General features: G+C 49.0%; 1 long non-coding RNA gene and 1 pseudogene across 1 annotated transcript in view; one reads left to right on the top strand and one right to left on the bottom strand.

Moving 5' to 3' along the window:
- LOC129557017 (uncharacterized) overlaps positions 1–23,340 on the bottom strand; it is a 54,422-nt gene that overhangs the window by 25,740 nt on the left and 5,342 nt on the right. The gene's annotated exons all lie outside the window — the stretch shown is intronic.
- On the top strand, positions 20,085–23,231 carry LOC148777420 (bolA-like protein 2 pseudogene; annotated as a pseudogene).

Below are 23,340 nucleotides of genomic sequence, written 5' to 3' on the forward strand. Positions count from 1 at the left end.
AAGAAAGCTGATCGCCGAAGAATTGATGCTTTTGAACTGTGGTGCTGGAGAAGACTCTTGAGAGTCCCTTGGACTGCAAGGAGATGCAACCAGTCCATTCTAAAGAAGATTAGTCCTGGGTGTTCATTGGAGGGACTGATGCTAAAGCTGAAAATGCAATACTTTGGCCACCTCATGCGACAAGTTGACTCACTGAAAAATACTCTGATGCTGGGGAGGATTGAGGGCGGGAGAAGAAGGGGACGACAGAGAATGAGATGGCTGGATGGCATCACCGACTTGATGGACATGAGTTTGAGTGAATTCCGGGAGTTGGTGATGGACAGGGAGGCCTGGCATGCTGTGATTCATGGGGTCGCAAAGAGTCGGACACGACTGAGCGACTGAACTGAACTGAACTGAACTGATTGGATAAGTAGTTAAGTACATCCAGAAAATATTCCATAATATACTTGTCCTCACTTCAAGTTTACAAGTATCATGCTAATACAGAAACCCATCTGACCTTGGTCCTTTTCAGGGATACCTTGATTTTTGTCTACACTTCCAGGCAACCAGATTTTCTAAAGAAATCTTTATGGTCAAGGAAAGAACTTGGATTCTATAAAACATCCTCACTCACTCTGCTCCTCCCGGTCAAGGTTACTGATGAAAACCGGTAAGCCTAACAGTTTAAGTGAGGCCTCCTGACCGGGACAGAGAGCAAAAGAAAGGTAAACACTCGGAAACACACCCCGTTCTGCCTGCCCATGCACACAAAAGGCTGGCCCGCTTCCGTAACTCTTATCAGGGACAAGACATAAAGAGCTTGGCAGGCTCCACTTTCCCATTCAGGGTTCCATCTCAGCCCTTTCTTTCTTCTTCTCGTAGAAACAAATGAATCACTGAGCTACTTGCCGTCCCAAGTGAAGGCACACTTCTCTTCCACTCACTTCTGTAAACATCACTAGCAGATTCTGCAAAGACAAGTACAACTCAGGAACACACCTGTCCTCCAGATGTCCCCAAGTAAGCTAGCCAGGGTGAGTAGTAACAGGATAAGGGTTTGTTTCCCCTCCTCCTCTTGCTCCAGTGTGATTCAGGTAGGGGATGGTGCCTGTTCCACAGTCATCTCTCCAGCAGCCCTGTCACCATCCAGCCCCTTCACATCCTGCCAGCATGAGGGAGGGACAGCTGTGCTCCACCCAGTGCCATCTGTAGCACCCAGTCCCAAGACCACACTTCCTCCCTGCAGTAATTGCTAATGCCCACAAAGGAAAGGGGGGCACACACAGTTTCTCAGCCACAATAGTCGAGCTGGCCCCAGCCGGGAAACAGCAATCGCTTTCCACTCTACAAGTTCCTTCAAGTGACAACCTTCCTCTTAGCAGGGGCTGATGGGAAACACGCCCACAGCTAGACATTCAGAGCTGGTGTCCAGAACTCCAAATCCAAGGGCATCCTTCCATTTAACCACTCAGCAACTTCTTTTGCAAGTACACTTTGTTTTTCAAACACATTTAAGCAGAACAGAGAAGAGTTTCAAACAGACCTATAAAACGCTTTCTCAAAAAGAAACAGTTTTGGTTTTTTTTATTCTAGTAGATCATCTAGTAATTGAAGTTCTCCGTGACAAATAGGTAATCTCCTATAGATCACATACAAATAGTTAAAATTATTTTCCGGATGTCCAGGCAAAAGTGTAGGTCAGCAGCTTTTTTTCTTATTTCCAGTGCTTTCTGGTTGGGCAAGGAGCCCAGGTACCCATATGTGCTGGGCAAATGAGTGAGGTGCCAGGGCCACTCAGGAGAAGGGCATGTCATGATGTGTGTCTCAGTTTTGCTTCCAGTTTTATCAGAGAAAAGATCAGTTCAGTTCAGTCGCTCAGTCGTGTCCGACTCTTTGCGACCCCATGAATCACAGCATGTCAGGCCTCCCTGTCCATCACCAACTCCCGGAGTTCACTCAAACTCATGTCCATCGAGTCGGTGATGCCATCCAGCCATCTCATTCTCTGTCGTCCCCTTCTCCTCCTGCCCCCAATCCCTCCTAGCATCAGAGTCTTTTCCAGTGAGTCAACTCGTCGCATGAGGTGGCCAAAGTATTCGAGTTTCGGCTTTAGCATCAGTCCTTCCAATGAACACCCAGGATTGATCTCCTTTAGAATGGACTGGTTGGATCTCCTTGCAGTCCAAGCGACTCTCAAGAGTCTTCTCCAGCACCACAGTTCAAAAGCATCAATTCTTCGGCGATCAGCCTTCTTCACAGTCCAATTCTCACGTCCATATATGACCACTGGTAAAACCATAGCCTTGACTAGACGGAACTTGGTTGGCAAAGTAATGTCTCTGCTTTTTAATATACTATCTAGGTTGGTCATAACTTTCCTTCCAAGGAGTAAGCGTCTTTTAATTTCATGGCTGCAATCAGCATCTGCAGTGATTTTGGAGCCCAAAAAAATAAAGTCTGACACTGTTTCCACTGTTTCCCCATCTATTTCCCATGAAGTGATGGGACCAGATGCCATGATCTTTGTTTTCTGAATGTTGAGCTTCAAGCCAACCTTTTCACTCTCCTCTTTCACTTTCATCAAGAGGCTTTTGAGTTCCTCTTCACTTTCTGCCATAAAGGTGGTGTCATCTGCCTATCTGAGGTTATTGATATTTCTCCAGGTAATCTTGATTCCAGCTTGTGCTTCCTCCAGCCCAGTGTTCTTCATGATGTACTCTGCATATAAGTTAAGTAAGACAAGATAGCCACATCCAAAACCTTGTAAATCAGTACCTGAATGGTCAAAGGGTGCAATAGATATTTTATTCACAAAGTGAAGCATGTGGTCCAGATCTTTAGAAGCAGCTTCTTTGAGCTAGAAAGTCTCAGCCACTGCAATCTGAGATTCAACCATGTAAGAACGGTCTCCTTTCTTTGCTGGGGACCTGCTCGGGGCGCAATGAATAAGTAACAAAACTCCTCATAATGTAGCATCTGGATATGACAGCAATCTCTATCACCTCTCCCAGTTTCCCTGAGGCAGGAATTTAGACACTGCTCACCTGGGTTTTTCCAGCTCAGAGTCCCAGGAGGACCCATCTGGGAACAACAGAGGCTGCAGTCACTACTGGTGGGCAAGTTCGATGACCCTCAGACTGCTGGAATGTCCTCATAGCGCTTCTGCTGGCATCCCCCAGAGCAAGCCAAACCAGAGAGGGCAGCTGGGCAATGTTTGTGACCCATGGCCTCAGAGCCTCACAGCAAGACCTCCAGCACAGTTCACTGTGGAACAAGTGCTATAAAGGTGTAGGGTTATCCCACTATCAGAGAGCTAGTGGGCAGGATGGATGCTGGTATGACCCCTTCAGAAGATTCAATTTGCCCCAGGGTTTTGCATTCAAGGGGCCATCCCTGGTGGCTCAGATGGTAAAGACTCCACCTGCAATGCAGGAGACCTGGGTTCAATCTCTTGGTTGGAAAGATGCCCTGGAGGAGGGCTTGACAATCCACTCCAGTATTCTTGCCTGGAGAATCCCATGGACAGAGGAGCCTGGAGGGCTACAGTCCACAGGGTCACAAAGAGTCAGACACGACTGAAGCAACTTAGCATGCACGCACACTAGCATATCACCTGGCTAAGCTCATGCTGGGGAGGGGTGAGGGGATAGTTTCCCTGTGACACAGGTGATCTGGCTCTGAAAAGTTCTGCTCTAAAGTTTTTTTTTTATTTTTTTGAGTATAATTGCATTACAATGTTGTTCATTTCTGCTATGCAACAAGGTGATTCAGTTACACGCATGCATACACCCCCTCCTTCTTAAGCCTCCCCCCCAATCTCACCCCTCTAGTTCATCACAGAGGACAGAACTGAGCTCCATGTGCAGTACAGAAGTTTCCTACTAGCTATCTGTTTTACATATAACAATGTATTTATGTCAGCGCTACTCTCTCAACTCATCCAACCATCCCTTTCCCCCCACTGTGTCCACAGGTCTGTTCTCTATATCGGCATCTCTATTCCTGCCCTGCAAATAGGTTCATGTCTACCTGCCTCCTGAGAAACCTTTATACACGTCAAGAAGTAACAGAACCAGGCATGGAACAGTAGACTGGTTAAAAATAGGGAAAGGAGTATGTCAAGGCTATATATTGTCACCTTGCTCATTTAACTTATATCTAGAGTATATCATGTGAAATGCCGGGCTGGATGTAGCACAAGCTGGAATCAGGATTACCGGGAGAAATATCCGTAACTTCAGATATACAGATGACACCACCCTAGTGGCAGAAAGCAAAGAGGAACTAAAGGGCCTCTTGAAGAAGGTGAAAGAGGAGAGTGAAAAAGCTGGCTTCAAACTCAACATTCAAAAACAAAGATCATGACATTTGGTCCCATCACTTGATGGCAAACAGAAGGGGGAAAGGTGGAAGCAGTGGCAGATTTCCTCTTATTGGGCTCTAAAATCACTGTGGATGGCGACTGCAGCCATGAAATTAGAAAACGATTGCTTCTTGGCAGGAAAGCTATGACAAACCTAGACAGTGTGTTAAAAAGCCAAGAAGTCACTGCTGACAAAGGTCCGTATAGTCAAAGCTATGAATTTTTCAGTAGTCATGTATGGATGTGAGAGCTAGACTATAAAAAAGCCTGAGGACCTAAGAACTGATGTTTTCAAACTATGGTGGAGAAGACTCTTGAAAGTCCCTTGGACAACAAGGAGGTCAAACCAGTCAATCCTAAAGGAAATCAACCCGAAATATTCATTGGAAGGACTGATGCTGAAGCTGACGCTCCAATACTTTAGCCACCTGATGCAAAGAGCCAACTCATTGGCAAAGACCGTAATGCTGAGAAAGATTGAGGCCAAGAGAAGGGAGAAACAGAAGTTGAGATGGTTGGATGGAATCATTTGGTCAATGGACACGAATTTGAGCAAACAATCCAAGAGACTGTGAAGGACAGGGAAGCCTAGCTTACTACAGTCAATGGGGTCACAAAGAGTCATACACAACTGAGCAACTGAACAGTGAGACCCAGACCAGCAGCCACAGCTGGTCTTTGGATGAAGCCTGGACAGAAAGCTTTCCAGGCAGCTGGATAGAATGTCCGTGAACCTCGGGGCTCAGAAGTAACTCGCTTTCCTGTTACACAGTTTCCAACAGTGACCCCGCACAGGCCAGGTCGACTCAGAACATTCAGTACAAATGCTGGACTGCCCGCTCATCCCTAAAAAAAGCCTCTAGCTCCTGGCACCAGGGCTGCCAAAGCAAGCTTCCCAGGAAAGGAAAGGAGTCCTACCTACACTTGGAATAACAAAGCCGACCAGAATCTAGGGGAAGACTTGCCACATGGGAGGTGGGAGACAATGGCCAGCGTGACGGCAGCCAGAAAAATACTGGAGTGGGGCCCCAGAGAGCTGCAGGAAGGCATTCCAGGTTGAGTGAGGCTCACCACAGCCGTTTCCACGGCAGTTTCTTTTGAAGTCCGCATTCACCTCTCACTGCAATGTTGACCCCCTGGTCCCAGAGTGGTTCCCAGAGCCTCACAGCATGTTAGTGTGGAGTTGCAATCCCAGTACTTGAAGGGAAGAAGCAGTGCCCTGGAGCCTCAGTACAAAGTCTGATCCATTAGCATCAGACAGGTTTATTGGGCTGTGAATGTGAAAGTAATAGTCACTCAGTCATGACCGACTGTTTGAGACCACATGGACTGTAGCCTGCCAGGCTCCTCTGTCCATGGAATTCTCCAGGTAAGCACCCTGGAGTGGATTACCATTTCCTTTTCCAGGGGATCTTCCCAACCTAGGGATCGAACTGGGGTCTCTGCATTGCAAGCAGATTCTTTACCTTCTGAGCCACCAGGGAAGCGGCAGATAGGTTTACTGGGCTGAGGAGGAAGGAATTCTGAGTGAGGGGAAGGGAAGGAGCAGAACAGATTCCTCAGCATCGCTGACATGTCCTTGAGTGGACGTGATGCTCAGGATGAACCTATGAGCTCATGCCCGGATGAGCCATCCAGGGAGGCATAGATGGCAGAGCTAGTTAGTAACAGAGAGAGGGCTATAGTTACTTTAAAAAGGGAGCCGGGTAACTGGAGACTTGCTGCTATGTTGCCCTCTATGCCCTGAGCAAACGTCTGTGAGATGCTTCCAGATCCATCCGAGGATGTATCCACTTTATCACTCCTGCTTCCCACGCTGTGTGTCGAACACTGTATCAAAGGCAGTTTATCACTGCTCCTATTAATGCAACGATGAACATCTACTGTGTCCCTCCTAAGGACCAGCATTATCCGAAATGGTCTCCATACATTTTGCTCTTTAAACTACACAGGACTCCTAAGAAGTAAACACTATTCTTTTTACCCCACTGTGTCGATGGGGAAAATGAGGCAGAGAGAAGTGGCACAGTCACTGGCCTGGCTTGAGAACCTGAGCCCTGTGCGCTGTCCATATTACACAGGAGGGCTGTTCAGAGCCTTCTGTGCATGCTCACCAGCTCATCCATTCAGTGCCTGGAACTCAGTCCACAGGTCACATCGTTTGCAGCGGAGATTCGAGGAGAAAGAGGGGGTGGGGAGTTCATAGCTGGGATGGTGAGTCATCAGAAGGTCCCTGAGTGGATCCCAAGCCACCCACTTCACCACTGCTAGGGCCACCATGTCCAGCAAGTCAGTGGGCTCTCGGGGCCTGGGCTTCACTCCTTGAGGATGGAGCCCTGGGCGAGATGAGCCCAGCTCCTGCATTTGATCCAGTCACCAGATATTTACCCCAGAACTACACTCTGCTCAGAGCACAGTGGTTGCTCTCAACAAGACAAGATTCTACCCTCAGGGTCTGCATTCTAACCGAGGGGGAAGCAGCAATAAACAGAAAACCCTGAAGAAGCAAGTCCTAAAGAATGCAGACAGTGACAAGCTGCCAGGAAAGGGAAAGCAGCGTGTCCAGGAGAGGCCACTGGTCTTGTGGGAGCTGGTGTTACAGAGGTGGGATGGAAGCCAAGATAGCGGGTCCCCAGTGGATCTGGGCAAGTGGACTGAGGGGAGGAGGGGGAGAGAGGCAGAGCAGGGGGCCAGACCTCCCTCAGGCAGCACCTGGAGACCTGCCCTCTGCTCAGTGCTTTGATATCAGGGCAGCCCCCAGCCACAGAATCACCCGAAGAAGGCTTATTGGAAACAGAGCTCAGAACTTGAAGCATAGGCCACAGGGACCTACTTCAACTGGGCCGTTGTCCCTGTCCACACCCCCCGGAGCAGCCCCACTGCCTACCCGCCTGCAGGCTGTGACCTAACTGGTTTGAAACCATGGCATTCATGCTGGTTCAGAGTTATGATACAAGGTGACACTTCCCAAGGCCTTTGGTGGCTGCACAAAGCAAACACAGGATGCCCAGGTCTACAGTAGGGAGGGCGGGCAGCCTAGAAAACTGGAGGCCTGGGCTTCCCTCTGAAGGCACCACCTTAAACACTCGAAATGCAAGAGCAGATGTTTAAACTGTCTGGGAGCTGAATCATGTCCGCCACTCTGTGAGGCTTCCAGCTTAGTGGAGGAACAATCTCAATCTAGTCCAACCCTCCTGAGTTACCTGAGAGAAGACAGAGGCAGTAACTGACCAGGGCCACATCTTCAGGTGCATGTAGAGGGAGGCTCCACAGCAGGGCCAAGCTGGGCGATGACAGGGCTGACTCAGGGCTCCAGGTCAGGGTACAGTCACAGCTGACCACGGCACCTCGGGAATCCAGAGAGGAGTGCCTTGGCACTGTCAGATCAGTGTACAGATGGTACATCCAGGCTCGTGTTTGGATAGCCACTCTGCTGACAGCTTGAGCGTCACTACCGTGTGTCCTGCAGAACAAATGGCTCAACTTCCCAGGCCTCTCCTTGTCCTGAAGCACTGAGGTCACACACACTTGTCTCATGGCCAGCAAGGGCAGTAACAGCCACCCAAATGCCCTGTCCCTGAAGCCAGGCTTCTCACTCACAGGAAGGGAAGAAAACCCCTGGCCAGCTCTTGGAGACCACCCCATCCCCCACCATCTGGTCAGAGCCACTAAAATGCCTGGATGTTGCCATGATATGAATGGACCTAGAGTCTGTCATACAGAGTGAAGTAAGTCAGAAAGAGAAAAACAAATATCATATTTGTTGTCAGTCACTCAGTCATGTCCGATGCTTTGTGACCCCATGGACTGCAGTATGCCAGGCTTCCCTGTCCCTCACTATTTCCCAGAGTGTGCTCTAACCCATGTCCATTGAGTCGGTGATGCCATCCAACCATCTCATCCTCTATCTCCCTCTTCTTCTGCCGCCCTCAATCTTTCCCAGCATCACGGTCTTTTCCAATGAGTCAGCTCTTTGCATCAGGTAGCTAGAGTACTGGAGCTTCAGCTTCAGCATCAGTCTGTCCAGTGAATATTCAAATATCATGTATTAATACGTATATATGGAATTTAGAAAAATGGTGCAGACGAATTTATTTCCAGAGCAGAAATATAGATGCCGATGTAGAGAACAGACACGTGGACTCGGGGCGGGTGATGGGGGGGTGGGGGTTGGGGGAGGGTGAGATGGGAGAGAAGCATTGACATATACACTGCCATGTGTAAAATAGACAGCTAGTGTACAACACAGTGGAGTTCAGCTGGCACTCTGTGATCACCTAGAGGGTTGTGGGAGGGGTGTGAGGAAGGTTCAAGGGGGAGGGAATATTTTACACACATAGCTGATTCACTTCGTTGTACAGCAGAAACTAATACAACATTGTAGAGCAATTATATTCCAATAATAAATAAATGGCTTCACAGGTGGATCAGTGGTAAAGAATCTGCCACCAGTGCAGAAGCTGCAGGAGACACAGGTTCGATCCCTGGGTCAGGAAGATACCCTGGAGAAAGAAATGGCAACCTATTCCAGTATTCTTGCCTGGGAAATCCCACGGACAGGGAAGCCTCATGGGCTTCGGTCCACATCTATGTCAAATATTGTCTGTGGTCATCAGGGATTAATTCGTTGTTGATTTCAAAGGAAGCCCATAGGAGGATGGGGAGGCATGGTGAATTTCTCCAACTTTATGAATCAGATCAAAGAAAATCTGCCTAAACCCTGGCTGTACATGAGGTGAGCACAATACATCTTTGGGCAGCTTGTGTCCATTTCAATATTAGCACAGCTACTAGGAGAATAGTCTGTGCCAAGCACAGATCCGAGTCTATAACTTGATAACAACTGGCAAGTTTAAAGAATCACAGTGGTTCATCCTCAAAAGAGCTGACACCTTCTTCAGAACCTTCCAAAAGAGAATAGTGGTTTGGCCAACACTAGCATCCAAGCCATGAAGGGCTGTCAGAAATTCTAGACACGCTGGTCAGTGCCTCAACAGCACCATGGAGGGATGCCAGCCATGGCTGGACTCTGAAATAGTCGACACTGATCAAAATTTCAGAATCTTTCTTATTGTGGTTCTTAAAAACACTGTCCACAAAGACTAGATCCTTCCAACCTCCAAGAGGTTTTTTGGCCTGCCTGCTGTTCATGTGGCTCCTCTAGACTGGCTACAGAGGAAAAGCACAGCTAAGACTGTCTGGCCACCCATGGAAACCCTCAGTCTAGCATAAGCCATCTGCAGTTTGGGGGCATTTTACCCACAAATGGCAGGTGACCCAGATGTCTGGGCAAGGCCCACACTATGAGCAGGCCATGTCTGTGCTGGCCTGTTCAGAGTCACTTAGACTGTGTTTCCCCAGCTCCGTTGCCCCTACTTTGCAAATAGCTGTAGGTGTCTCCTGTCCTACTTCTCCAGGCAAAGCCCATCCGAGAGGGCCCACACTCAGGTTGTTTTCCAAAGAGATCGTAAGACGCTTAATTCTATGTGAAGCTGTTTAATTCTGGTGAAACTGTTTATGAGACACCTGGTAAAACGTTATTTCTTGGTACGTCTGTGGGATGTTTCAGAGGAGATTAGCATTTGATGCAGTGGAATGAGTCAAGGTCACCCTTACCAGCGTGGGCAGTCATCAGCCAGTCTCCTGGGGACCTAAAAGGGACAATCAGGCAGAGGAAGGGCAGACTCACTCTCCCCTCTTAAGTGGGATGTCTGTCTTCTCCCATCTTCAGACACCAGACCTCCTGACTGTAACTGAATTCTACCAGACGTTCCTGACCTCAAGCTTGCAGACAGCTGATCATGGCACTTCTCAGCCTCCATAAATGAGTGGGTCCATTGCTATAAGTCTTCTCTTACATCCATCTATCGATCTATCCTATTGGTTCTTTTTCTCTGGGAACTCTGAGGATACAAGTTATATCAATATATTCTCAACACAGCGCCACCTGAAAATTGACCACAGCCCCTCCCCCCACATGCGTCCCTCACACAACAAATGGTAACAGAGGGGAAAAATTCCCTTCTGGGCTGAGAGTGGAAAAGTGAGATTTTACCTCCTAGCTTGTGTAAACTTACTGACTTCCTTCTATTCATAGCCCACCAGGTGGCTGATGGAAATGACAGAGGGCTCAGCTTTCATGAGAATTGAAGGTGGGACAGCAAGATTTCTCCATGAGTAATTGTGGTATGTGGATGTTTTACGACCTTAGAGAAAATGAGGCTGCTGTAGATACTCTTCTACTACCTGGGTAAGTGGTTTCCTGGCCTGGCTTTCACTGTGAAGCACGATTTGCACGAGTTGTCAGTATAATTCCCCAGATTTGCCTGAAAACACTCGGGCCTGTGTCCTCCCAACCTTCAGCTTTCATTCAGTTTCGCTTCTGAGATGAAGCCACTGGAGATGTTCCTGCTCAGTTATGCTTCTGTTTTTGTTCAGCGTGGGCATGGCAAATGGTTACACATTTTCCCCTCATATACAGACAGAGATAGATAATAGATTATAGAGATAGATGACAGATAGATGTTGTGGTTTAGTCGCTAAGTTGTGACCAATTCATTGTGAACCCATAGACTATAGCCACCAAGCTCCACTGTCCATGGGATTCTCCAGACAAGAATACTGGAGTGGGCTGTCATTTCCTCCTCCAGGGGTAGAACCTGCATCTCCCGAGTCTCCTACATTGCTGGTGGATTCTTTACTGCTGAGCCACCAGGGAAGTGGATAGATATTATTTTGCTGACACCTCCAGAATCACTTTCCACATCTCTGCCTTCACCAACTGCACTTGTTAAACTCCTCCCAGGTCAGGCTCACAAACCAACACTGCGTGTTACTCACTGTGAGTAAATGGAGGGAGCAGGAGGAGTTAGGAGCCACCCTTTAGGATGGATAGACTGGACAGATGGGCAACACAAGGCCCAGGGGACCCCAGAAATGCCTCTCAGCTCTCCTAAGGATTCAGGGTCTTGAATAAGCTGTCCAGCCTCCCCGGGCTTCAGCCCCTCACTTATAAAAGGGGCTCTTGGGTCTTCCCTGGTGGTCCAGTGTTTAAGAGTCTGCCTGCCAGTACAGCAGAGACACAGGTTTGATCCCTAGGTTAGGAAGATCCTGTGGAGTAGGAAATGGCAGCCCACATCAGCATTCTTGCCTAAAGAATCCCAAGGATTTACATTCTGCCAGTGCAGGGGACACACGTTCAGTCGCTGGTTTGGGAAGGTCCCACATGCTGCAGGCAAGTAAGCTCACGCACCACAACTGCTGAGCTTGTGTTCCAGAACCCATGCTCCACAACACAAGAAGCCATCGCAACGAGAACCCTGCCCACCATGGTGAAGGGCAGCCCTACTCACCACAACTAGAGAAAGCCCACGCATAGCAGCAAACACTCAGTGAAGCCGTAAATAAATAAACACATAATTTTTTTATTTAAAAATAAATTTTAAAAAGGGAACTCTCGAAGGAGGCATGTGGTGAGCACATGTTACAAGAATCCCTCCAGTGCTACAGAGTCTGTCACTCACAGTGGTGTCCCCTCAGCCCATCATGGGTCCCACCATTCTCAGAGGGTTCATTGCATCAGGAGAACAGGCATCATATACAAACACCCCTGTTCGTTATAATGCAGAAAACAGACAGCACAAGTTCAAATGCTAGGCCTTCAGCAAAAGACCAGGCTCACATAGCCACCTAAGTCATTCATTTCATTGCTAACTGGATCTACTCATTATTACACCCGTTGTGCAGATGGGCAAAGGGAACCTCAAGGCACACGCAGTTTGGCCTAAGTCATATAGCTGATTCTAGAAAATTAAGCCAAGGAGTTGTTCAGTCGCTCAGTCATGTCCAACACTTTGTGACCCTGTGGACTGTAGTACAGCAGGCTTCGTCATCCTTCACTGTCTCCTAGAGTTTGTTCAACTCATGTCTATTGAGTCGGTGATGCCATCCAACCGTCTCATCCTCTGTTGACCCTTCTCCTTATGCCTCAATCTTTCCCAGCGTTAGGGTTTTTTCCAAAGAGTCAGTTCTTCGCATCAGAGAGATATGACTCTAAAAGTCATAAACTCTTCACCCTGAGATGTTCCCCTTTTATGAAAACATCTTACCCGCTCTGTGTTTTTAGTTTGGAGACCCATGGGCGTGGAGTTGAGCTCGATATGCTAGCAGAAAACCTAGAGCCCCATCACTGCTCTTCCAACTCCTGTCTGTGCAGTCTTGGGTGGTGCTATGAGTCTCTGAGTGGACTCTGAGCCTCAGTTTCTTCTTCTGCAAGATGGGTATGCTGATGCCAGCGAGCTGGGTTCGAGAATGCACTGCATGACATGCACAGCAATGCTGCATTGATGGATGCATTTGGCAGGTGTATTGACCTGTTTTCCAGTAACTCCCTGAGCTCAGGAAGAGAAGCACTGCTGAGATGACTGTGGTACGGAGGCCTGGTTTCCTGGGGCTGCTCTAACAGAGCACTACTAACTGGTGTGCTTAAGCAATAGAAATGTGTCATCTCACAGTTTTGGAGTCCAGAAATCAGAAACCAAGGTGTCAGCAAGCTCCCTGCAAGATTCTGGGTGGAATCCTTTCTTGCCTCTTCCAGCTTCTGATGGTGGCTCGTAGGTGAACTACTCCCATCTCTGCCTCTGCTCTCACATGGCCATCTTCCCTTTTTATAAGGACTCCAGTCATAATGGATTAGGATCCACTCTAATGCCCTCATCTTAACCTGACTGCACCCTCTAAGATCCTTCTTTGGGGTCCCTGAAATGAATCCAACACTTGGTGAGCAATACTTAGGTGCCAGCAGGGGGTCCAAGACTTCTACTCAATTCTAACACTATCTACCCGGCAATAGCATCAGATTCCACAGGTAAAATGCTCCAACCCACAGACCACGCTCCTCTCCAGACGCCAGCCACAAGCCCAGGTTGTTACCTACGCTTCCCCTCTGTGTGTGAGCTTCCCTTCTACTACAAATCAGAGCTTCCCACAAACCCCCACCTACTTCCTCGATTCAATTAATGTGTTAGAATGGCTCACAGAACTCAAGAAAATCCATTTCCTCAACAGATTACTATTTATTATAAAAGGATACTAAAAGATATGAATCAACAGTCAGAGGAAGAGATTCATAGGCTGAGGTTTTGAACAGAGAGGTCTCTGTCCACACAGAGCTTGGGGCCCAACTAGGTGGCACACAGAAGCTCTCTGAAATGGTCAAAAATCTGTCCTTTGAGGGTTTGTGGAGGCTTCGTTACATGATCACAGTTACCTAAATCACTGGCCAGTGGCAATTGATTCAACCTCCTTTCCCCTCCCTGGAAATCAAGGGCTGGGACTGAAATTCCAGCCCTTTAATCACATGATTGGTTCTCCTGGCAATCAGCCCCCATATTTAGGGGCTGCTAAAAGTCACTTCATCCGTATGACAAAAGACAGTTTTATCACTCTCTGCATTTAAGAAATTCCAAGGGTTTATGAGCTGTGAGCAAGGAACTGTGGAACACAGCCAAATATATATTTCCTATAAATCTCAGTGTTGTTGTTCTGTCAGAGTCACGTTTGACTCTCTGCAGCCCCATGTACTGTGGCACACCAGGCTTCCCTGACCTTCACCATCTCGCAGAGCTTGCTCAAACTCATGTCCATTGAGTCAATGATACCATCCAACCAGCTCATCTTCTGTTGCCTCCTTCTCCTCCTGCCCTCAATCTTTACCAGCATCAGGGTCTTTTCCAATGAGTCAGCTCTTTGCATCAGATGGCTGAAGAATCAGAGCTTCAACATCAGCATCAGGCCTTCCAATGAATATTCAGGACTGATTTCCTTTAAAATTGAGTGGCTTGATCTCCTTGCAGTCCAAGGGACTCTCAAGAGTCTTCTCCAGCACCATAGTTCAAAGCATCAGTTCTTCAGCACTCAGTGTTCTTTATGGTCCAACTCATCCCATGTCAGATGAGGTCTCCAGGGACCACTATTCAGTGGTTTCTGCTTGTTGGGATGGTAGACAGAGACTTGGGTCAGGGAGACCTTCCATGGTGCATTTTCCCCACCAGGGGCTTCATTCAGGAGCAAAGGCACAATCCATGTTCCTCTGGGTTCCACTTCATCACACTGAGTGGAGAGGGTGCCTCCAGTAGCCAACTTGGAGGCAAGCACCCAATACAGCTGTCTGCCCAGGGGGAAGGGAGTGGAGGGGCAGACGAGGCAGGAAGTAAGGAGGCCCATGAGGGGCATGCTGTCCATCAAGTCACACTGTTGGCATCTTAGCTCATCCTGCTGGGAGCTCTAGGGGGGCACACTGATGCTGCCTGGGAGTCATCCATGAGGGGTTAGGATTTATCTGCCAACACCCAGCTTCCATGGACAACGGCTCCTCGAAGGCCAGGAGTCCCCAGCTCAGCCTCACAACCAGATGCTTCTGCTGGAAAGAGGGAAACAATAGGTTCCAGGTGCAGCCTGGAAGGCACAGGCAGGAACGGTGGCTGAAGGAGGGCATTGTTGTTGTTGCTGTTGTTGTCACTAAGTCAAGTCCAACTTTCTGCAACCCCGTGGCCTGCAGCACACCAGGCTTCCCTGACCTTCACCATCTCCCAGAGCTTGCTCAAACTCATGTCCATTGAGTCAATGATGCCCTCCAACCATCTCATCCTCTGTTGCCTCCTTCTCCTCCCGCCCTCAATCTTTACCAGCATCAGGGTCTTTTCTAATGAGTCAGTTCTTCGCATCAGGTCTCCAGAGTATTGCAGCGTCAACTTCAGCATCTGTCTTTCCAATGCATATTCAAGGTTGATTTCCTTTAGGATTGACTGACTGATCTCCTTGCAGTCCAAAGGACTCTCAAGAGTCTTCTCCAACACCACAGTTAAAAAGTATCAGTTCTTCGGCTCTTGACCTTCATTATGGTCCAACTCTCACATCCATACATGACTATTGGAAAAGCCATAGCTTTGACTATATAGACCTTTGTCAGCAAAGCAGTGTCTCCGCTTTTTAATACACTAAGTTTATCATCACTTTCTTTCCAAGGAGCGTCTTTTAACTTCATGGTTGCAGTCACCATCAGCAGTGATTTTGGAGTCCAAGAAAATAAAGTCTGTCACTGTTTCCACTTTTTCCCCCTCTGTTTGCCATTAAGTGATAGACCCGGATGCCCCCACATGAACCATCAACAGGCCATCTTGTGCTTGGTGATGGGCTTGGCGCAGCTCCTTACTGCTGCTCCCCAGTGCTTAGAGGACTTGGCTGCAGCCTCAGTGGGCTTGCACTGAGTCTGCACACCTCCCTCTGGCCAACTCTACTGTCTTCTGCTCCCTTCTCTGGTATTAATCACAGGAGCTCCCTCAGGATTCTCCTCCTGGGAGCAGTTCTCCCTGGGATATGACCTGCATTCTGTCCTCCCTGCCAGAGTATTTTGAAAGCATTTTACTTCTCATGATCTCAAATAAGACCTGGCCCTTGAACCCACCCACTCTAATCCTCCCTCAGGCAGACGTTTACAAAAACCTTTCACCAAACACTGGCCCGGATCAACATGGACTAAATTTTCTCAACCTTTGCTGGTTGTTCTCTCTGCCAGACCTAAAAGTTTCCGGCAGAAAACATTCCATTTTCTCATAAATTAGAAAAAATTTCTCTTTCTACAAGTTGTTGATAAGTACATGCAGCAGCAGAGGTCAATCAGTTTAGCTCTGGAAAACAACCGAGGGTGATGTCAGGTGTCCATCGAGCTGGAGCTTGTAACACTGTGCTCACTCTATGTGGTTTCTAGTCTCAACCTCATAAAGACCTTATAAGCAAACGCCAGCACTGTCGACTATGACCAGAGTTCGCATTGTGAACAAACCAGGAGTTCAGATTGTCTGAGATCCACCTTGTATGCTAGGCCACTCAGTCGTGTCCGACTCTTTGAGACCCCTTGGACTGTAGCCTGCCAGGATTCTCTATCCCTGATTCTCCAGGCAAGAATACTGGAGTGGGTTGCCATGCCCTCCTCCTCGTGATCTTCCCAACCCAGGGATCAAACCTGTGTCTCTTGCATCTCCTGCATTGGCAGGTGGGTTCTTTACCACTAGCGCCACCTGAGATCCATCTTAGCCTCTCTCCTTCTCAGACTCCTGGGAGCCTTTCAAGGCATGGGAAGAGGACCTCCTGGGGAGACATCCTGAGGGCTCAGAAAGTCCCCAAGCCACTGGCTGCCTGGCCCGGCAGCCTCTGATGTGTACTGCAAGATTCTGACACATTAACTATGCCCCAGTCCCCTCAGGAGGGCAGTGACCGAGGGGGCCACCCAGTCCAGGATTCAAGGCCGTCGGCTATACAAGTCAAAGCCCTTCAGTGTCCGATGAAGCATGGCTGACAGCAGTACAGAGAATGCAAATCTCAGTGCCTTACTGTAAGCACCTCTGTAGGGTCTGAAACAAACCTTCCTTGTGAGTTCCAGGCTTCATATCCTGAATATTTTGGGAGGAAAAGAGAAGGAATTGCAGAAGGGGTCCAGTCATTCCAGAGACAGCCCACTGCCCAGAGCTGTAATTTTGCAATTTTTATTCATCCAGTTTGGGCTGAGTGTTCCCCAACCTTACAAAGATGTTAACACATACAGATATTTAGAGGGGAAGGGCAACTAGAAGGAACTGTTCATCATGACCTTGGATACCATCATGACCCTGGACACCACATCGACATTGACATCACCCAGAGGCCCAGCACTGCAACTCACACCCCAGAACCAGGAGACACGTGGATCTGCCACTGTGCAGGCACTCACATGGAAGCCTGGGCTCAAGGTGGAGAGCACCTCTCCTGGCAGGACACCCCCTCCTTACTGACCGTATGGGGCTGGGTGGCTGGCCCCCTCAGGTTAGCTCAAGGGGGCAGTGGGGCCCTACTCAGTTCAGTTCAGTTCAGTTGCTCAGTCATGTCCGACTCTGCAACCCCATGAACCGCAGCACACCAGGCCTCCCTGTCCATCACCAACTCCCAGAGTCCACCCAAACCCATGTTCATCGAGTCGGTGATGCCATCCAACCATCTCATCCTCTGTCGTCCCCTTCTCCTCCTGCCCTCAATCTTTCCCAGCATCAGGGTCTTTTCACATGAGTCAGCTCAGGTGGCCAAAGTATTGGAGTTTCAACTTCAACATCAGTCCTGCCAATGAACACCCAGGACCGATCTCCTTTAGGATGGACTGGTTGGATCTCCTTGCAGTCCAAGAGACTCTCAAGAGTCTTCTCCAGCACCACAGTTCAAAAGCATCAATTCTTTGGCATTCAACTTTCTTTATAGTCCAACTCTCACATCCATACATGACTACTGGAAAAACCATAGCCTTGACTAGATGGACCTTTGTTGGCAAAGTAATGTCTCTGCTTTTTAATATGCTGTCTAGGTTGGTCATAACTTTCCTTCCAAGGAGTAAGCATCTTTTAAGTTCACGGCTGCAGTCACCATCTGCAGTGATTTTGGAGCCCAGAAAAATAAAGTCAGCCACTGTTTCCGCTGTTTGCCCATCTATTTGCCATGAAGTGATGGGATTGGATGCCATGATCTTAGTTTTCTGAATGTTGAGCTTTAAGCCAACTTTTTCACTCCCTTCTTTCACTTTCATCAAGAGGCTCTTTAATTCTTCACTTTCTGCCATAAGGGTGGTGTCATCTGCACATCTGAGGTTATTGATATTTCTCCCGGCAATCTTGATTCCAGCTTGTGCTTCCTCCAGCCCAGCGTTTCTCATGATGTACTCTGCATATACTGGACCAGAGTAATGTAGTCCCCAAGATCCAGCGAGTTCCCTCCATGGAATCAGAGCAACATTTTTTTGTCCAGTGTGAAGCTTGCTAGTACTTCAAAGACCTTCTTCTTTCCAGCAGGACACTGTGCCTATAATTGGAGGCAGTGCCACCAAAGAAATAGCCATTTCTGCAGCCTGGGCACAGAAGCCAGCAGACTAGAGCTTCAGAGGGCCACATACAATCTGGCCACCCGAGGATGCTCTATGCATGCCAAGAATAAACAAAATGGCAATGCACACGTAAATGCCTCAAAGTTACCGAGCAATCATTCCACACCTTCCTTACTAATCACCAACTGTGTCAACCACTTCCCAGCCTGACCCTGGTATTTGTCCCACCTCAGGGGAGCATTTACCATGAGTTCTTTCCACTATGCTAAACTTACCTGCTTACAGCTTGTGATCATGTGATACTGTATGTGTTTTTCCTATACCATGCAATTCTCAGCAGACCCTGACGGGGTGTCCCACAATTTCATTCCACTCTGACACTGTCTATTTAGAGAGAGTGTCACATCCCACAAGTTAGGGGCTCACTCCCAGGAGACCACCCTCCACTCAGATGCCAACTGCGAGTTCAGTTGGTCACCTTGCTTCTGACCAACCAGCCACAGATCAGAGTTTCCCATGACCTCCACCTTGTATTCCAGTAATTTGCTAGAGAAACTCACAGAACTCACAAAACCCACTGACTCACTAGATCACCTGCTAATTGCAGAGGATGTTAAAGCCAGATGAGGAGAGGTCCCAAACAAAGGAGCTTCTGTCCCTGTGGTGTTTGGGGTCCAGTCCAGCAGCACAAGGGCAAGTTCTGATTCACCAGCCCAGAAACTCTCTGAATCCATTCCTTTGGACTTTTGTGGCAGCCTCATTACACAGGCATGACTGATGAAATCATTGGCCATTGGTGATTGATTCAGCCCCCTCTCCACTCCCTGGAAACCAGGTCATGGGGCTGAAAGTTCTACCCCCACCCCCATTCTTATTGATTCCCCTGGCAACCAGCTCTCCATCTTTAGTGAAACTGTTAGTCACTGAGTCATGTCTGACTATTTGTGACCCCTTGGACTGTAGCCACCAGGCTCTCTGTCTATGAAATTCTCCAGGCAAGAAAAGCAGAATGGGTGGCCATTCCGTTATTCAAAGGATCTTCCCAATCCAGGGATCAAGCCTGGGTCTCCCACATTATAGGCAAATTCTTTACCTTCTGAGCCACCAGAAGTTCCTTAGGTGTGGTTCAAAAGCCACCTGATTAACATAAACTCAGGCATGGTGGGAAGGGATGTCCATTTCACCTTTATGGCTCTGAAGCAATTTCAAGTAACTGAGGACAAGGGACCAAACAACAAAGTGAAAGTGAAAATCGCTCAGTCGTGTCCGACTCTTTGCAAACCCATGGACTACACAATCCATGGAATTCTCCAGGCCAGAATATTGGAGTGGGTAGCCTATCCCTTCTCCAGCAGCTCTTCCCAACCGAGGAATCAAACCGGGATCTCCCACATTGTAGGCGGATTCTTTACCAGCTGAGCCACCAGGGAAGCCAAAAGATGCTCCCATTGCTCTCATTGCTTGAAAATTCCAAGGTTTGGGGGAACCATAAGCCAGGAAACTGGGCAAAGACCAAATTCTATATTTATTATGAATCACAGTATCAGGGGGATCGTGGGAATCTCTGCCTCAGGACTCCCCTTCTCAGCTCAAGGAGCCCTGGGCCCTCAACCATCAGCCCAAAACTGCGGCCTGTCAACAGGAACAGCCACCCCAAAGCTCTGCAGATGCTATTAAACAAAAAAGGAACACCCACAAACGTGGGACAGGGTGAACTTCCTTCACCATCAAGGAAAGGACTCAAGCTACACAAGCTGGCTTTAAAGAGTGTTAATATAAACAGAAAGGGGGGGATTCAAAGAGTAAATTTTGAATTAACTGTCCCTTAGGGGCATGTGGCCCCTTCTGAATAGGCAGGGAGGTTGTCTTTTAGGAACTGAGTTCAGGAGGCAGGGTTCCGAACTGGAGTTCCATCCCCACTTGGCTGTCATAGTGGAACTCAGCAGCAAGTACCACCAGGAGAAACGGCAATGGAGCCTGGAGCAGAGCACATGAAAGTGGAGGACGTGACTCCCAACTATCTCCTGTGCAGCTGCTTGCTCTGTCAGCCAAGTTCAAAGGGAAGCTGCTGCTTCAGAGAAAGCAACTTGCAAACACTCGCCTAGCAGAAGAGCTCCTGCATACCGATGCCTTTGGGCAGAGAAGCTGACCCCAGAGCAGCGGGCTCATGAGCAGCAGGCTCATGAGCAGCAGAAGTAAGGGATTCAGACCTGCATTTGTTGTTGTTCAGTCACTAAGTCGAGTCCGACTCCTTGTGACCCCCATGGACTGCAGCAGGCCAGGCTTCTCTGACCTTCACCATCTCCCAGAGTTTGGTCAAACTCATGTTCATTGAGTCAGTGATACAATCCAACCATCTCATCCTCTGTCACCCCTTTCTCCTCCTGCATACCTATTAAATGATGAATCAGGGTCAAAAAACAGAAACTGATTTCAAAAGATGAATTTCTGGGATGAAATCTTTTATATTTACTAGATGGTCTTTGGTTTCTCTAGTGCTGGGAGAAGAGAGAGAGCACAAATAGGAATAAAGCCACACTCATAGCAGGGTGAGGAGGCTATTGTGGGGGTTATTTTAAGGAAGATAAAAGAGTCAACAGTGAAAAAAGTGGTTGGCTGCCAGCCTGGGGCCTGAAACTCTGATTCTGGAAGCAGATTGCTCAGTGCCCACAGTGGATGCTGAGGTTCCTTCTTTCCCAGTCATAATGATCAGCAGTGGATTCTGTGCTCCAGGAACACTCCATCTAGGTCCAACTAGTCCCAGAGGTGCCTTTCCTATTTCTGACAAATGTCTGAGTTTTCCAGAAAGCAACTGCCTGAAAGGGGCAAACTAAATCCTTGGGAACATTCCACTCCCAAAGAAAGCTTTGAGACCTCTTGGGGATTCTGTATGGTCATGGGAATGGATCAACATGTGGGTGCCTAGGACGATCACCTGGCCCAGGTCAGCCCCACCCTGGGCTCCTGGGGGCCCCACAGACATCCTAGCTCTGGTGGAGCATGGAGATGGTCAGTGGTGGAAGGAAGGGCAGAAAGGAGGCTCCTAGAGACAGAGTTTGCTCTGTGCCAAGTCTGCCTGGCAAAGACTGCAAGTTCAGCACATGGTTCTTAGAATAAGCGGCACAAATGAGAAAGCATGATTGGTGAGCTTACCCTGCTGGTGATCAGGGCAACAGAGAACCCAAGTTTCCCTGACACAAAAGTCCTGGCACCTACGCTCCCATCCTCTACCCTCCCAACCCCCATACTCCCAGGCACCCACAACCCTCACACTCCCAGGCCCCCTTACTCCATGCCCCACACTCCCAACCCCCACACTCCCAGGCACCCACACCCCAGATCTCCACACGTCCATGCTCCCACATCCCCCAGGATCCACACCCCCATCCTCCACTTTTCCATCTCCTATCTCCTACACCCCACCCCCAACACCCCCAGGACCCACAACTCCCCTGGACCTAGCCCATCACACAGATCCCCCTCCTCCCACCTTAGGGTCACTAAGCTCTCCAGGCCCCAGCAGAGGGATGAGAGAAGAAACCCGAGGCTGCAGCTATGGGGAGCTCTGGGCTGGGCCTGGGGGAGCTCAGGGCAATATAGGACAAAGCCGGACACCTAGCCCTCCTCTGGGCAGCACAACAAATGGACAAGGAGGCTGCCCAGGACTGGGACTGCGTTAGGATGAGGGGAGGGAAGGGACTTGTGAAGGCAGGGCCTCCTAGAGCAAGGCCAGTCAGCAAACAGGCTTCAGAGGAAGACACAGCCTAGGGCGCCCCAAGCCACAGTCTGCCTCCCTTCAGTGATGCTGGCTGATGGAGGGGATTAAGGGTCTCCTTCTCATGAGGTTGGTGTAATAAAGCAAGGGGACCATGCCTGATCCCTGTAGGTGCTCCTGGAATGTCCTTTTTCAGCAAAAAAGGATAGCAAAGATGCCCCCCGCTCCCACTTTCTCTTCTGATTCCAGAGTCCCCCATTGAGAGCGATTAACCCTTTGGAAACATCAGGAAAGATTTGACCTCCCTCCTTTGGGGGAGAAGACCCTCCGCCCCCATCTTACCCCTGCCCCCAGGCTGCCCGTGACTGGTGTGACCCACTCGAATGGTGTGCCGGGTCCCCACCGTGATGACTACGAGCTCACAGCTTTACTCACCCGCAAGGTGCCCATCTGGGTACCACGGGCTTCCCAGTTCCTTCTCTTCATGGCCTCTGCTCCCTTCTTTGCCTTGCCACTTGTGTGTGTACACACACACACACACACACACACACACACACAAGCAAACACACTCCGGGAAAGCAAATAGTTCCATGGACCCTTTATTTCAAGCAAATCCTTCTTGGTGGCCCCACATCAGCACCAGGTTATTTCCACCGGATCCTACATCAGTTCCCTAAATAGGCCAGGAGTCTCCTGCCCCTGGGCCTTTGCACATGCTGTTCCTTCCATCTGGGATAAACTCTTGCACCCGCACACATCAACTACATCCCTCCCACTAGTCCTTCAACTCTCAGCGCAATATTCCTTCTTTAGCATGTGCTTCTTGCCCTGCATGGACTCATCACACTTTGTAACCTTGTACTTCTGTCATCACTTAACGTGTGATTCTTTGCCCCACATGTTCACCCCTCCCAGGGCCAGATCTGCCCTCTGTGTGTCTATGACTTCTAAAACAGCACCTGACATGCAGCAGGTGTGTAAAACATGCTGGGTGAATAACAGAACTCAGAGGCACCAAAATTGAAGCCCCAAGCCTGCCACTCTCGCCCCACCACTACCCACACCCATTCTGTCTTTGCACTATGGGACTGTAAGTTACTGCAAGCCAGGCCTGGTAGCATCTGAGCACCCGTGGGATCTCCTGTCTTCTCCTAGAGGCAACGGGAAAGAGGACAGTTTCCCTTTCAGGTTTCCGAGCTCTGAGGTTGATCCTGGTCAAAGCTCTACTTCACTCTGGCATCTTGCAGGCTGATGTCAGAACCTGAATCAGAGCTGCAACATAAGGACCACTTCTCCCACTTCTCAGCATGTTTCTTTGGCCAGTAAGTCCTGCCCTGTCTCTACAGGCTTTTTCACACTGCCTGAGTGCAGTGT

The sequence above is a fragment of the Moschus berezovskii genome, chromosome 7, assembly GCF_049115385.1.
Source record: "Moschus berezovskii isolate FMDL1 chromosome 7, NW_MosBer_1.0, whole genome shotgun sequence".
Lineage (NCBI taxonomy): Eukaryota > Metazoa > Chordata > Mammalia > Artiodactyla > Moschidae > Moschus > Moschus berezovskii.